This window comes from Bubalus bubalis, chromosome 6, assembly GCF_019923935.1.
Source record: "Bubalus bubalis isolate 160015118507 breed Murrah chromosome 6, NDDB_SH_1, whole genome shotgun sequence".
Classification (NCBI taxonomy): domain Eukaryota; kingdom Metazoa; phylum Chordata; class Mammalia; order Artiodactyla; family Bovidae; genus Bubalus; species Bubalus bubalis.
In genome coordinates, this window is record NC_059162.1 from 20,489,614 (window position 1) to 20,505,345 (window position 15,732).

The following is a 15,732-nucleotide window of genomic DNA, read 5'->3' on the forward strand; positions in this document are numbered from 1 at the left end:
AAATAATGCATATGCTAGATCATCAGCCCCTGCTGAAACAGGAGCCTGGGTGCTTTTCCATCCACTGTGATTGATTGCAAAGCAAAGCCATTTTGCAGATGCCATATCCTTTTTAATTCTTTCATCACCATTCAAGTTATTTTTCCCTTCCAGAAAAATTTTATGTTTTGAGGTTCCCCCTAAACCCCTCTCATCCCATCTAAGAAGAAGAAAAGGCTTAAAGTGTAAATTAGACTTCCTGAGAATCAGGACCTTTAACACAGAGGAACAGAAAAAAGCAAGCAAACAGAGACCTCTTTTGCAAGGTAGGAAAGAAGAGGCCTGGACAGAATGACCTCTGCCGGGACAGAGTTCCCTGGAGTGCCCGGGGCTGCGATGCAGCCTCCCGAGATAGATAATGTGTCTTGTCAGGCGCCACCTCCTGGTTGTCCATGAATTTTTAAACTTTTTTAAAGTTCCAGTTCAAAATGTCTTGCATGTGATTCCTTCTCGGAAGTGTTTCACTGCTGGTGGGCTTTGGGCTTTTGCCTGTACAAGTGGATACTGTTTCACAGAGATGTCTCAGCCTCAAATCAGCAGCTTCCTACTTGAGAGTGAGCAGCCCCTCCCGGCCCTTGTGTTTCCCCAATGGACAAAGGCCCTGGTATGTAGTAAAGAGGGGAAAGGCGGCAAACTCCAGGGGCTTGCCTGTATTTATTTATTTTTAAAATTTTTATTGGCGTTGTCTTTATTTTTATCTTTGGCTTTACTATGGATATTTCTTTTGTCACCGGGCTGATTTGGAGTAGTGTCAAGAGGACCGTTATATGATAAAAAAAACAAACAAAAAACTCTTCCCGCCTCACCTCCCCCCACCTTAGGTGCTACTAAAACTGGCGGTTTTGTTTCAATGCCTAGGTCTCCCTCTCTAGCCCTTTGCTCACTCTGAGCTTGGTGAAAAACCCGACTGGAAACCAAAATGGCTTTCTGGCGCCATCTCCTGTCCTTCCAAATGCAGTGAAGTGTGAACTGGGCAGAGAATCGATGGTATCCAAGTGTGGTGACTTCTGGGTTGGTTTTTCTTAAAAGGTCCTTTTTGAAAAAGATATTTAAACTGACTAAACATTCTAAATAGTCTAAAACACCTTACAGTAACTCACTAAGTGCTCTGAATTTGTGTGGTGGGGAAAATGAGAGTTCAGTGAGGGAGGGAGGCAGATCAGAAGGAAAGAGGAATGGTAGACACAGGGAACTTACTCAGACAGTCCAGGTGGTGACTTACTGCCTAGAAGAGAGAATGGATGAGGAGACGGAATTAGATGGATTCAGTTTCCTAAAAGAGCAAGCAACTTTGTGATGTAAGTAACACAGATCCAGAGATAGTCTATTTTGATACTCACATTTATTATCACTCCCTGTCTTCTAACACACTGGTACTGAAGGCTCTTAAGCAAACACAGAAGCTTTCAAGAATTAAAGTCAAAGTAATTTAGGGGAGAAGGTGGCCAGAACTCTTTTGGATCATTTCTCGGTTTTCCAGTTCACATTGCCTGGCAGATGCAGTAGAAGAATCTTATAGACAGAAGACAGTTCCAAGTTTGTGGTCTGAACAATTTTAATTAAAAATTAAAATTTTAATTAAAAAGGAGTAAATTTGTGTCATGCACTGATTTTCGCTGATTGAATGAATGCATCTGGTCATTGGAACATTTATTTACTTTCTGCCTTTTCCCAAAATTTTAGGCTAGAAGGGTCCTCAATCATCATTTCAGCTCCCTTGTTATACCCTTTAAAGACTGAGTTTTGAGGGATTTATGGATTCTCCCTTGGCTAGTTATATAGCTGCTAAGCTAAACTAGGATAAGGACATAGGCACCGTTGAACTTTCTCCTTTGGGTTCTCAAACATCATTGTGCATCAGAATCACCTGGAAGGCTTGTTAAAATACCAATTTCTGGGCCTCTGCCCCTAAGGCTTCTGATTCTGTAGGTCTGGGGTATGTCCAGAGATTTGCATTTTTTTGATAGGTAAGAGGTCGATTGCTTCTCAGGCAGCCCTAGTGGCAGATAATCCACCTACCAATGTAGGAGTCATAAGAGCTACAGGTTTGATCCCTGGATCAGAACGATCCCCAGAGAAGAAAATGGCAACCCACTCCAGTATTCTTGCCTGGAAAATTCCATGGACAGAGGAGCCTGGTGGGCTGCAGTCATGGGGTCGCAAAGAGTTGGAGATAACTGAGCATGCACACACACGCAAGAGGTAGATTTATTAATATACTTTGCAAAGATGTTGCAGGAAAATGGGGCACAAGAGGATGGTCATGTCCCAGGTCTTAGTCAAATTCCTGGGGACAGGCTGTCAAGTGAGGGTCCTTGGATTGGCACAGGAAAGAATTCAAGAGCAAGCCATAGTAAAGTGAAAGTAGGGGACACATTCCATAGGCAGAATGTGGGTCCTTCTCAGAAGCTGAGAGCGGCCCAGAGATTTACATTTCTAACAGGTCACCTGGGGACCTGTTAGATGGTACTGGTCTGAGGGTCCACACTTGAGAATCAATGCTGTATATCTACGGAAGGAGCAGAGGTGATAGAGTTTGCCTTTTTCTTTGTTTGGTTTGGCTGCACCACGTGGCTTGCAAGGTCTTAGTTCTCTGGACAGGGATTGAACCTGGGCCACGGCAGTGAAAGCACCGCGTCCTAACCACCGGACCACCAGGGAATTCCCAGGAGTTTGCCATTCTCTGCAGAGATTCTAGCCAACTAGAATTGTTCTTTGCAGTCACTTTTGCAGAGCTTAGCAACAATACCGTCACTAATTTACAAACATACATTGAGTGCTAGGCAACAGGGCAGACTCTAGAAATAAAAAATTAATAAACCACAATCCCGGCCCTCAAGGATTTCACAGTCTCTTTAGGGGATGCAGATACCTTACCCAATTATCAGAATACAGCCATGAGAAGTTCTAAATAGTGGTGAAACAAAGTTTTATGGGAACCAAGAGGGATGGGTAATTAGTAGTGAGATTTTCTTTACCTGATGTCAACAGTCTTGTGATGGTTGCATAGCCTGGGCCTATAGTTATATATAAGAACATAAAAAATGCCACTCCACAGCAGGCAGACCCATGCTTCATTTGTCTCTAAGAGTGACACCCAAGAATGTGTTATGTCAAAGCAGGGTTCTCCTTAATATATTTAAGAAGCTGCCTTCCCTTCAAGGAAGCATATCATGATGCATGCTAAGTCGTTCAGTCATGTCCGACTCTTTGCGACCCCATGGACTGTAGCAGAGGTGATGGAATTCCAGTTGAGCTACTTCAAATCCTAAAAGATGATGCTGTTAAAGTGTTGCACTCAATATGCCAGCAAATTTGGAAAACTCAGCAGTGGCCACAGGACTGGAAAAGGTGTTTTCATTCCAATCCCAAAGAAAAGCAATGCCAAAGAATGCTCAGACCACCGCACAATTGCACTCATCTCATACTCTAGCAAAGTAATGCTCAAAATTCTCCAAGCCAGGCTTCAACAGTACATGAACCGCGAAGTTTCAGATGTTCAAGCTGGATTTAGAAAAGGCGGAGGAACTAAAGATCAAATTGCCAACATCCGTTGGATCATTGAAAAAGGAAGAGAGTTCCAGAAGAACATCTACTTCTGCTTTATTGACCATGCCAAAGCCTTTGACTGTGTGGATCACAACAAACTGTGGAAAATTCTGAAAGAGATGGGAATACCAGACCACCTGACCTGCCTCTTAAGAAATCTGTATGCAGGTCAGGAAGCAGCAGTTAGAACTGGACATGGAACAACGACTGGTTCTAAATTGGGAAAAGAGTACATCAAGGGTGTATACTGTCACCCTGCTTATTTAACTTCTATGCAGAGTACATCATGAGAAACACTGGGCTGGATGAAGCACAAGCTGGAATCAAGATTGCAGGGAGAAATATCAATCACCTCAGATATGCAGATGACACCACCCTTATAGCAGAAAGCAAAGAACTAAAGAGCCTCATCATGAAAGTGAAAGAGGAGAGTGGAAAAAGTTGGCTTAAAGCTCAACATTCAGAAAACTAAGATCATGGCATCCGGTTCCATCTCTTCATGGCAAATAGATGGGGAAACAATGGAAACAGTGAGAGACTTTATTTTCTTGGGCTCCAAAATCACTACAGATGGTGACTGCAGCCCTGAAATTAAAAAGACGGTTGCTCCTTGGAAGAAAAGCTGTGACCAATCTAGGCAGCATATTAAAAAACAGAGATATTACTTTGCTGACAAAGATTCATCCAAAGTGATGGTTTTTCCAGTAGTCATATATGGATGTGAGATTTGGATTGTGAAGAAAGCTGAGTGCCAAAAAATTGAAGTGTTGGATAATTAGTGTTGGAGAAGACTCTTGAGAGTCCCTTGGATTGCAAGAAGATCAAACAAGTCAATCCTAAAGGAAATCAGTCCTGAATAGTCATTGGAAAGAGTGATGCTAAAGCTGAAACTTCAATACTTTGGCCACCTGATGTGAAAAACTGATTCATTAGAAAAGACCCTGATGCTGGGAAAGATTGAAGGCAAGAGAAGGGGACGACAGAAGACGAGATAGTTGGATGGTATCAGTGACTTGATGGACATGAGTTTGAGCAAGCTTCGGGAATTGGTGATGGACAGGGAAGCCTGGTGTGCTGCAGTCCATGGGGTCACAAAGAGTCAGACATAACTGAGCGACTGAACTGAACTGGACTGTAGCCCGCCAGTCTCCTCTGTCCATGGGATTCTCCAGGCAAGAATACTGGAGTGGGTTGGTTGCCATTCCCTCCTCTGGGGATTAAACCCAGGTATCTTATGTCTTCTGCATCGGCAGGCGGGTTCTTTACCACTAGCGCCACCCTGGAAATTATAATAATTTGTTCCAGCTGCTCTAGTGGCCTCCTCATTCTGCCTGACTTTTCCCTTTTCTTTTTATTCTCCACCATTCATCTAATTCAAGTGAAGGCTGTGTGTGACAACCCATACAAAAAACACTAACACTTAAGCTGCTTCCCTTCAATAGTGAGAAGATTCTAAAGATTTTTTTTTCTTTGATTATTGAAGAATTGTTATATGCAAATTGCTGTAGGAATGGGAATCAGAGAATAATATAGCAAAATGAGATCTTGTGACCCCAGGTTGCTTATTACTGGCTTAGTGCTGTGCTCAATCGCTTTAGTCGTGTCCGACTCTTTGTGACCCTTTGGAGTGTAGCCTGCCAGTTTCCTCTATGGGATTCTCCATGCAAGAATACTGGAGTACCTTGCCATGCCCTCCTCCAGGGGGTCTTCCAGACCTAGGGATGGAACCCTTGGCCCCTGCATCTCCTGCATTGCAGGCAAACTCCTTACCTCTGAGCCGTTGGGACACCCCTGCTGCTGCTGCTGCTAAGTCGATTCAGTCGTGTCCGACTCTGTGCGACCCCAGAGATGGCAGCCCACCAGGCTCTGCCCTCCCTGGGATTCTCCAGGCAAGAACACTAGAGTGGGTTGCCATTGCCTTCTCTATTGTATGAAAGTGAAAAGTGAAAATGAAGTCGCTCAGTTGCATCCAACTCGTAGCGACCCCATGGACTGCAGCCTACCAGGCTCCTCCATCCATGGGATTTTCCAGGCAAGAGTACTGGAGTGGGGTGCCATTGCCTTCTCCTGGCTTAATCATCTCCCAGATAATTAGTCTGTTCTCAGATCAGATTGTGACAAATGATTTGGTTTTCTTTGAAACCTTAAAGCAAAAGAACAGGCTGTGCTTTCACTGACATTTTATTTGCTTCTAAATATCTATACTTTTTTTTTTTAAAGCATGGGTCTTGAAGGGTAAAATGACTTGGCTGGGGTCGTATAGAAATATTACTAGGACAAAGAATCAGGCTCTGACAGACTCACTGCTCAAAATGCATTGAGACTTTAAAAACAAAACCAAAATTTTAAAAAACTGGTGACATTTTTGACTCTGGCTGCTTCTGCCTATTCCTCGCAGCTGGTGGGGAGGCGTTGCTTTGAGGAGGAAATAAAAATCAACAAACATTTTTTTTTTTAAGCTTCAAGTCATTTCTGGGCAATATCTGCAAAAGTGAAATGCAGTTATTAATTCTCCCCTTTTCCCTCATTTTCTACTATCAAACATGCTTATTGTTTCAAGTATTTTATTTAAATGGTGCTGTCACAGGTTGGTTACAAATCCATACACGTGGGGAAAAATGGACTGTTTACTCCTGTTTTAAAAAATGAAAAGGAAATGTTGGAGTTGGCTCCAGAATGGTAGAGAATATCAGATCTTAGCAATGTCTTGTCTCTTTTCCTCTTAAATATTATTTTTAAAAATAATACCTGATTATTTTTAGGAAAAGAGAAGATTCAAAATAGCAAAAAAGAAAAATAACATCACTCAAAATTCTCCCAATTAGAGATAAGTCTGTTACTATTCTGCTATCTTACAATTTTTTTCTATGAAGCTATAACTAAATGTATATATTTTGTGTGTATACATTTTTTTTTACAAAAATAGGACCAAACTATATACATAATTGTAACCTTTTTCCTTGACACTATTTGAACATTTTTCTGTATCAGTAAGTGTATATCTCTGTCAAAAATTTAAACTGCAAAGTATTGTATAATAGAAACCTGATTAAACAATCCTGTAGCTTTGGACTGGTAGTGTTTTGTTTGTTTGTTTGTTTTTTCAATTTTTACCTGTGACAAACAATACTTCAATTAGAATATTTTTGTTCATATATATTTACACATTTGTTCAACTGTTTTCTAGAAGTAAAATCAAAAGAGCGTGTATACTTTAAAAAATTATTATGATAATTTCACACTCATTCCTTTTGTTAAAGTCAGGTTTCTGGAAGTATAACTTATGTACAGTAAAATTCACCCTTTTTAGTGTAGAGTCCTATGAGTTTTGACAAATACGTAAAGAAGCGTAAGCACCATCATAATCAAGACATCACCCTGTCCCTGACGTAATTCCTGATCTGTTTCTGACCTTATGCGTTTGCCTTTCCCAGATTGTCTTATGAGTTAAATTATACAGCATGTAGCCTTTCGACACTGGCTTCTTTCACTCAGCATTCATTCATGTTGCTGCATATTAGAAGTTTGCTTCATTTTACTGCTGAGTTTTTCCATTATATAGATGTTCACAGCTGGCTTATCCATTTACTAGTTGAAGAATCTGTGGGTTGTTTTTAGTTTTCAGCAACTGCAGGTAAAATCATTCAAGTACAGGTTTTTGAGTGGACATGTGTATTTATTGCTCTTGACTAAATCCAGGGACCCCATAGAGACTGAGACAGAACTTGTGTTTGAGTGTCTCCTGTGGAGGTACGGGTCAGCAGTGGACTGCCGCAGGGACAGGGGCTCTGGGTGCAGCAGACTTGGGTATGGCATAAACCCTCTTGGAGGAGGTCGCCATCAACCCCACCACAGAGCTGCCAGAACATACAGAAGTGAAGTGAAGTGAAGTCATTCAGTCGTGTCCGACTCTTTGTGACCCCATGAACTGTAGCCCACCAGGCTCCCCCATCCGTGGAATTTTCTAGGCAAGAGTACTGGAGTGGGTTGCCATTTGCTTCTCCAGGGCATCTTCCCAACCAAGGGATTGAACCCAGGTCTCCCACATTGCGGGCAGACACTTTACCGTCTGAGCCACCAGGGAATCCCTTAGAACATACAGAGGACTGGGAAATAGACTCTTGGAGGGGACAAACAGAAACTTGTGAGCACCAGAACCCAGGAGAAAGGAGCAGTGACCCCACAAGAGACTGACCCAGACTTGCCTGTGAGTGTCCAGGAGTCTCTGGCAGAGGCGTGGGTCGGTGGTGGCCTGCTGCAGGGCTGGGGACACTGAGTGTAGCAGTACATGCTTGGTTCTTTTGAAGGACGTCACCATTATCTTCATTACCTCCACCATAGTTTCAGATCAGATCAGATCAGTCGCTCAGTCATGTCCGACTCTTTGCGACCCCATGAATCGCAGCACGCCAGGCCTCCCTGTCCATCACCAACTCCCGGAGTTCACTCAGACTCACGTCCTTCGAGTCAGTGATGCCATCCAGCCATCTCATCCTCTGTCGGCCCCTTCTCCTCTTGCCCTCAATCCCTCCCAGCATCAGAGTCTTTTTCAATGAGTCAACTCTTCGCATGAGGTGGCCAAAGTACTGGAGTTTCAGCTTTAGCATCATTCCTTCCAAAGAAATCCCAGGGCTGATCTCCTTCAGAATGGACTGGTTGGATCTCCTTGCAGTCCAAGGGACTCTCAAGAGTCTTCTCCAACACCACAGTTCAAAAGCATCAATTCTTCGGCGCTCAGCCTTCTTCACAGTCCAACTCTCACATCCATACATGACCACAGGAAAAACCATAGCCTTGACTAGACGGACCTTTCTTGGCAAAGTAATGTCTCTGCTTTTGAATATGCTATCTAGGTTGGTCATAACTTTCCTTCCAAGGAGTAAGCGTCTTTTAATTTCATGGCTGCAGTCACCATCTGCAGTGATTTTGGAGCCCAGAAAAATAAAGTCTGACACTGTTTCCACTGTTTCCCTATTTCCCATGAAGTGATGGGACCGGATGCCATGATCTTCGTTTTCTGAATGTTGAGCTTTAAGCCACCTTTTTCACTCTCCACTTTCACTTTCATCAAGAGGCTTTTTAGTTCCTCTTCACTTTCTGCCATAAGGGTGGTGTCATCTGCATATCTGAGGTTATTGATATTTCTCCCTGCAATCTTGATTCCAGCTTGTGTTTCTTCCAGTCCAGCGTTTCTCATGATGTACTCTGCATATAAGTTAAATAAACAGGGTGACAATATACAGCCTTGATGAACTCCTTTTCCTATTTGGAACCAGTCTGTTGTTCCATGTCCAGTTCTAACTGTTGCTTCCTGACCTGCATACAAATTTCTCAAGAGGCAGATCAGGTGGTCTGGTATTCCCATCTCTTGAAGAATTTTCCACAGTTTGTTGTGATCCACACAGTCAAAGGCTTTGGCATAGTCAATAAAGCAGAAATAGATGCTTTTCTGGAACTCTCTTGCTTTTTCCATGATCCAGCGGATGTTGGCAATTTAATCTCTGGTTCCTCTGCCTTTTCTAAAACCAGCTTGACCATCAGGAAGTTCACGGTTCACATATTGCTGAAGCCTGGCTTGGAGAATTTTGAGCATTACTTTACTAGCGTGTGAGATGAGGGCAATTGTGCGGTAGTTTGAGCATTCTTTGGCATTGCCTTTTTTTGGGATTGGAATGAAAACTGACCTTTTCCAGTCCTGTGGCCCCTGCTGAGTTTTCCAAATTTGCTGGCATATTGAGTGCAGCACTTTCACAGCGTCATCTTTCAGGATTTGGAACAGCTCAACTGGAATTCCATCACCTCCACTAGCTTTGTTCGTAGTGATGCTTTCTAAGGCCCACTTGACTTCACATTCCAGGATGTCTGGCTCTAGGTGAGTGATCACACCATCGTGATTATCTGGGTCGTGAAGATCTTTTTTGTACAGTTCTTCTGTGTATTCTTGCCATCTCTTCTTAATATCTTCTGCTTCTGTTAAGTCCAACACCATAGTTTGGCCCCTGGTAAATAGCAGGGAGGGAACAAGCTCCACCCATCAACAGAAAACTGGATTAAAGATTTACTGAGCATGGCCCCGCCCATCAAACCAAACCCAGTTTTTCCCTCAGTCAGTCTCTCCCATCAAGAAGCTTCCATAACATTAACAAAAAAAAAAAAAAAAAAGAAGCTTCCATAAGCCGCTTATCCTTCTCCATCAGAGGGCAGACAGACTGAAAACCACAATCACAGAAAACTAACCAATCTGATCACATGGACCACAGCCTTGTCTAACTCAATGAAACCATGAGCCATGCCACGTAGGGCCGCCCAAGATGGAGGGTCATGGTGGAGAGTTCTGACAAAATGTGGTCCACTGGAGAAGGGAATGGCAAACCACTTCAGTATTCTTGCCTTGAGAACCCCATGAACAGTATGAAAAGACAAAAAGATAGGACACTGAAAGATGAACTCTCCAGGTCGGTAGATGCCCAAAATGCTACTGGAGATCAGTGGAGAAATAACTTCAGAAAGAATGAAGAGATGGAGCCAAAGCAAAAACAACACCCAGTTGTGGATATGACTGGTGATGGAAGCAAGGTACGATGCTGTAAAGAGCAATATTGCATAGGAACCTGGAATGTTAGGTCCATGAATCAAGGCAAATTGGAAGTGATCAAACAGGAGATGGCAAGAGTGAACATTGACATTTTAGGAAATCAGCAAACTAAAATAGACTGGAATGGGTGAATTTAACTCAGATGACCATTATATCTACTACTGTGGGCAAGCATCCCTTCAAAGAAATGGAGTAGCCATCATAGTCAACAAGAGTCTGAAATGAAGTACTTGGATGCAATCTCAAAAATGACAGAATGGTCTCTGTTCATTTCCAAGGCAAACCATTCAATAACATGGTAATTCAAGTCTATGCCCTGACCAGTAATGCTGAAGAAGCTGAAGTTGAATGGTTCTATGAAGACCTACAAGACTTTCTAGAGCTAACACCCCAAAAAGATGTCCTTTTCCTTATAGGTGACTGGAATGAAAAGTAGGAAGTCAAGAAATACCTGGAGTAATAGGCAAACTTGGCCTTGGAGTACATAATGAAGCAGGATAAATGCTAATAGAGTTTTGCCAAGAGAATGCACTGGTAATAGTATACACCCTCTTCCAACAACACAAGAGAAGACTCTACACATGAACGTCAGCAGATGGTCAACACCGAAATCAGATTGATTTTATTCTTTGCAGCAAAGATGGAGAGGCTCTATACAGTCAGCAAAAACAAAACTGAGAGCAGACTGTGGCTCAGACCATGAACTCCTTATTGCCAAATTCAGACTTAAATTGAAGAAAGTAAGGAAAACCACTGGACCATTCAGATATGATCTAATCAAATCCCTTATGATTATACAGTGGAAGTGACAAATAGATTCAAGGGATTAGATCTGATAGACAGAGACAACTATGGACAACATAACTGTCTGGATAGCCTGGATAACTATGGACAGAGATTCATGACATTGTACAAGAGGCCATGATCAAGACCATCCCCAAGAAAAAGAAATGCAGAAAAGCAAAATGGCTGTCTGACGCGGCCTTATAAATAGCTGTGAAAAGAAGAGAAGCGAAAAGCAAAGGAAAAAAGGAAAGATATACCCATTTGAATGCAGAGTTCCAAAGAATAGCAAGGAGAGATAAGAAAGCTGTCCTAAGTGAACAGTGCAAAGAAATAGAGGAAAACAATAGAATGGGAAAGACTAGAGATGTCTTTAAGAAAATTAGAGATACCAAGGGAACATTTGATGCAAAGATGGGCACAATAAAGGACAGAAATGGTATGGACCTAACAGAAGCAGAAGATATTAAGAAGAGGTGGCAAGAATACACAGAAGAACTATACAAAAAAGATCTTCACGACCCAGATAATCACGATGGTGTGATCACTCCCCTAGAGCCAGACATCCTGGAGTGTGAAGTCAAGTGGGCCTTAGAAAGCATCACTACGAACAAAGCTAGTGGAGGTGATGGAATTCCAGTTGAGCTATTCCAAATCCTGAAAGATGACGCTGTGAAAGTGCTGCACTCAATATGCCAGCAAATTTGGAAAACTCAGCAGGGGCCACAGGACTGGAAAAGGTCAGTTTTCATTCCAATCCTAAAGAAAAGCAATGCCAAAGAATGCTCAGACCACCGCACAATTGCACTCATCTCACATGCTAGCAAAGTAATGCTCAAAATTCTCCAAGCCAGGCTTCAACAGTGCATGAACTCTGAACTTCCTGATATTCAAGCTGGTTTTAGAAAAGGCAGAGGAAACAGAGATCAAATTGCCAGCATCTGTTGGATCATTGAAAAAGCAAGAGAGTTCCAGAAAAGCATCTATTTCTGCTTTATTGACTATGCCAAAGCCTTTGACTGAGTGAATCACAACAAACTGTGGAAAATTCTTCAAGAGATGGGAATACCAGACCACCTGACCTACCTCTTAAGAAATCTGTATGCAGGTCAGGAAGCAACAGTTAGAATTGGACATGGAACAACAGACTGATTCCAAATTGGGAAAGGAGTACATCAAGGCTGTATATTGTTACGCTGTTTATTTAACTTATATGCAGAGCACATCATGAGAAACACTGGGCTGGATGAAGCACAAGCTGGAATCAAGATTGCCAGGAGAAATATCAATAACCTCAGATAAGCAAATGACACCACCTTTGTGGCAGAAAGCGAAGAAGAACTAAAGAGCCTCTTGATGAAAGAGGAGAGTGAAAAAGTTGGCTTAAAGCTCAACATTCAGAAAACTAAGATCATGGCATCCAGTCCCATCACTTCATGGGAAATAGATGGGGAAACAGTGGTAACAGTGAGAGACTATTTTCTTGGGCTCCAAAATCACTGCAGATGGTGAGTGCAGCCATGAAATTAAAAGGCGCTTGCTTCTTGGAAGAAAAGTTATGACCAGCCTAGACAGCATATTAAAAAGCAGAGACATTACTTTGCCAACAAAGGTCCATCTAGTCAAGGCTATGGTTTTTCCAGTGGTCATGTATGGATGTGAGAGCTGGACTATAAAGAAAGCTGAGCTCCTAAGAATTGATGCTTTTGAACTGTGGCATTGGAGAAGACTCTTGAGAGTCCCTTGGACTGCAAGGAGATACAACTAGTCCATCCTTAAGCAAATCAGTCCTGAATATTCATTGGAAGGACTGATGTTGAAGCTGAAACTCCAATACTTTGGCCACCTGATGTGAAGAACTGACTCATTTGAAAAGTCCCTGATGCTGGGAGGGATTGAGGGCAAGAGGAGAAGGGGATAACAGAGGATGAGATGGTTAGGTGGCATCACTGACTCAATGGACATAAGTGTGAGTAAACTCCGGGAGTTGGTGATGGACAGGGAGGCCTGGTGTGCTGCAGTCCATGGGGTCTCAAAGAATCAGACACGACTGAGCAACTGAACTGAACTGAAATAGGTAGTGCTGGGTTGTGTGTTGTGTGGTTGTGTTGTGTGTGGTTGTGTGTAACAGTATGTTTAGCTTTGCAAAAACTGCCAAACTGTGCTTCCTAGTGGTTGTACTGTTTTTGTTGCCTGCCAGCAATGTGTGAAAGCTCCAGTTACTCCAGTACTTGATATGTTGCTGTTGTTCAGCCGCTCAGTTGTTTCCAGCTCTTTGTGACCTCATGGACTGCAGCACACCAGGCTTCTCTGTCCTTCACCATCTCCCAGAGCTTGCCCAAACTCATGTCCATTGAGTTGGTGATGCCATCCAACCATCTTGTCCTCTGTCATCCCCTTCTCCTCCTGCCTTCAGTCTTTCCCCCACCAGGGTCATTTCCAGTGAGTCAGTACTTCACCTCAGGTGGCCAAAGTATTGGAGCTTCAGCCTCAGCATCAGTCCTTCCAATGAATATTCAAGATTATTTTCCTTTACTATTGACTTGTTTGATTTCCTTCCAATCCAAGGGACTCTCAAGAGTCTTCTCCAACACCACAGTTCAAAAGCATCAATTCTTTGGTGCTCAGTTTTGTATAGTCCAACTCTCACATCCATACATGCCTACTGGAAAAACCATAGCTTTGACTATACAGACCTTTTTTGGCAAAGTAATATCTCTGCTTTTTAATACGTTGTCTCGGTTTGTCCTAGCTTTCTTCCAAGAAGGAAACGTCTCTTAATTTCATGGCTGTAGTCACCATCTGCAATGATTTTTGGAGCCCAAGAAAATAAAGTCTGTCACTGTTTCCATTGCACTTGATAAAATCAGTTGAAAAAAAAAAAAAGAGTAACCATTCTGGTAGGTGTGTAGTGATATTTCACTTTGGTTTTAATTTAGGGTGTGTACTTTTTAAGGATTCTTGCTATATTTATTGCCGTATTGGCTTCATTAAAGTTATACTCCTCCAGAGATATAGACACAAATTGTCACTCTCTTTTTTTTTTTTTTGGAGAGATAAACAAAGGACCCTGCAATTGGTCTTCCCCAACTAGGCAAAAATTCAGTATTTTTTCCCTCTCTTGTGACCTTTTAGCTATCACACAGACATAAATTTCACTTGTATCATGGTTAAATTTCTGTGCAACGAATCCTATCTTCTTATGGACTTTGAGTATAAAGTGAGAGATGTGCTCATTTGGAGAAAATTTTAGCTTAAAGATGAGTAAAGTCTACATTAGTGATATAGCATGCTTTTCAAATACACATATTGAAAATACCCATCATGCTATAAGAAATCATAATACTATAGAAATTTATACTAATGCAAACACTTCTGGTCAAAATAGCAAGCAGGAAAAGATGCTAATTAAATAAATCACATTCTACCAGTCACCCAGCTTCTATCAAATTTCAATATATTTCAGTAGCATTGCATTCAACTCTTTGATTACTAAGATTTTGATATTTTGTGAAAGCCATGGGTTTGATTGAGCTGAAGTTAAATAGAAACACAAGCATGGCCTTGGAAAAAATCTAAACTGTATTAAAAAAATAAAGAAACAAAGGAACATAGTTTTTGAAACACATGGCAGAAGAGTATACCAGCATCCTGCCCAAAGTTCTCTATCTTGTAACTGTAAGTTTAGATATAGCAATCTAAATTTCTGCATAGCAAAATATGCCTATATTCTTTTTTATCTTTTTTATTTTTTAAATTATGAAAATATGATAACTCATTTACAGAACACTTGGAAAACACAGAACAAAGTTATGTATCGAAGTGAAAGTGTTAGTTGATCAGTTGTGTCTGACTCTCTGCCACCCCATGGACTGTAGCCTGCTAGGCTCCTTTATCCATGGGATTTCCCAGGCACAAATGCTGGAGTGAATTGCCATTCCCTTCTCCAAGGGATCTTCCCAACCCAGGGATTGAACCTGGGTCTCTTGCATTTCAGGTGGATTTTTTACCACCTGGGCTGTGGGGAAAGCCCCCCAAATTACATATAATTCTACTATATATTACAATTATTTTTTAAGTAGATAAATGAGACTTTCAGTTGGAGTTTCAATATCAAACTCTCAAAAATTAATAGAAAGAATAGACAGAAAAGTAGAAGAATATATTAATAGTAGATCAGGAAAGCACTATGAACCTATTCAACATAATAACTATTTATACAATTTTCACACAACAGCAGGATACAAATTCTATTCAAGTTCCCATACACTATAAATGAGGAGACACTAGAACATATCCAGGGATGTAAAGCAAGGCACAAAAATTTAATGGTCTGAAAGTATTGAAATCATAGAGTCTGCTCTCTTATCACTGTCAAAATACACCTATATTCTTATCTTCTACCACAGAATAAGAAAAGCGGATACTGGTTTGAAGATAGCTGATCTGCTCAATATGTTTTGTTGTGTTTCTAGATAGTTCACAAGTCAGTTCTTAGCTACCTTGTATTATTTGCAAATTTAGTTTTTTATTTTTATCAAAATAGTAAGATACACAGTTTTAAAAGTCATATAGATCAGTAAAAGTCACAATAAAACATTGTTTCCCCATGTCCAATTCCTACTTCCTAGAGACAATCACTGCAACTTTTAAACTATTTCTTTTAGTCCACAACTCTAGATTTCCAAAAATACGTTTATAGAGCCATTTCTTGATTTTTCAGTTTTAGATATTATTATCTATGCGCTTTCAATTATGAAAGATAA

At 41.4% G+C, this 15,732-nt stretch overlaps 1 protein-coding gene across 1 annotated transcript in view; it reads left to right on the top strand.

Moving 5' to 3' along the window:
* Window positions 1–15,732, top strand: part of ANP32E (acidic nuclear phosphoprotein 32 family member E) — a 44,608-nt gene that overhangs the window by 1,611 nt on the left and 27,265 nt on the right. The gene's annotated exons all lie outside the window — the stretch shown is intronic.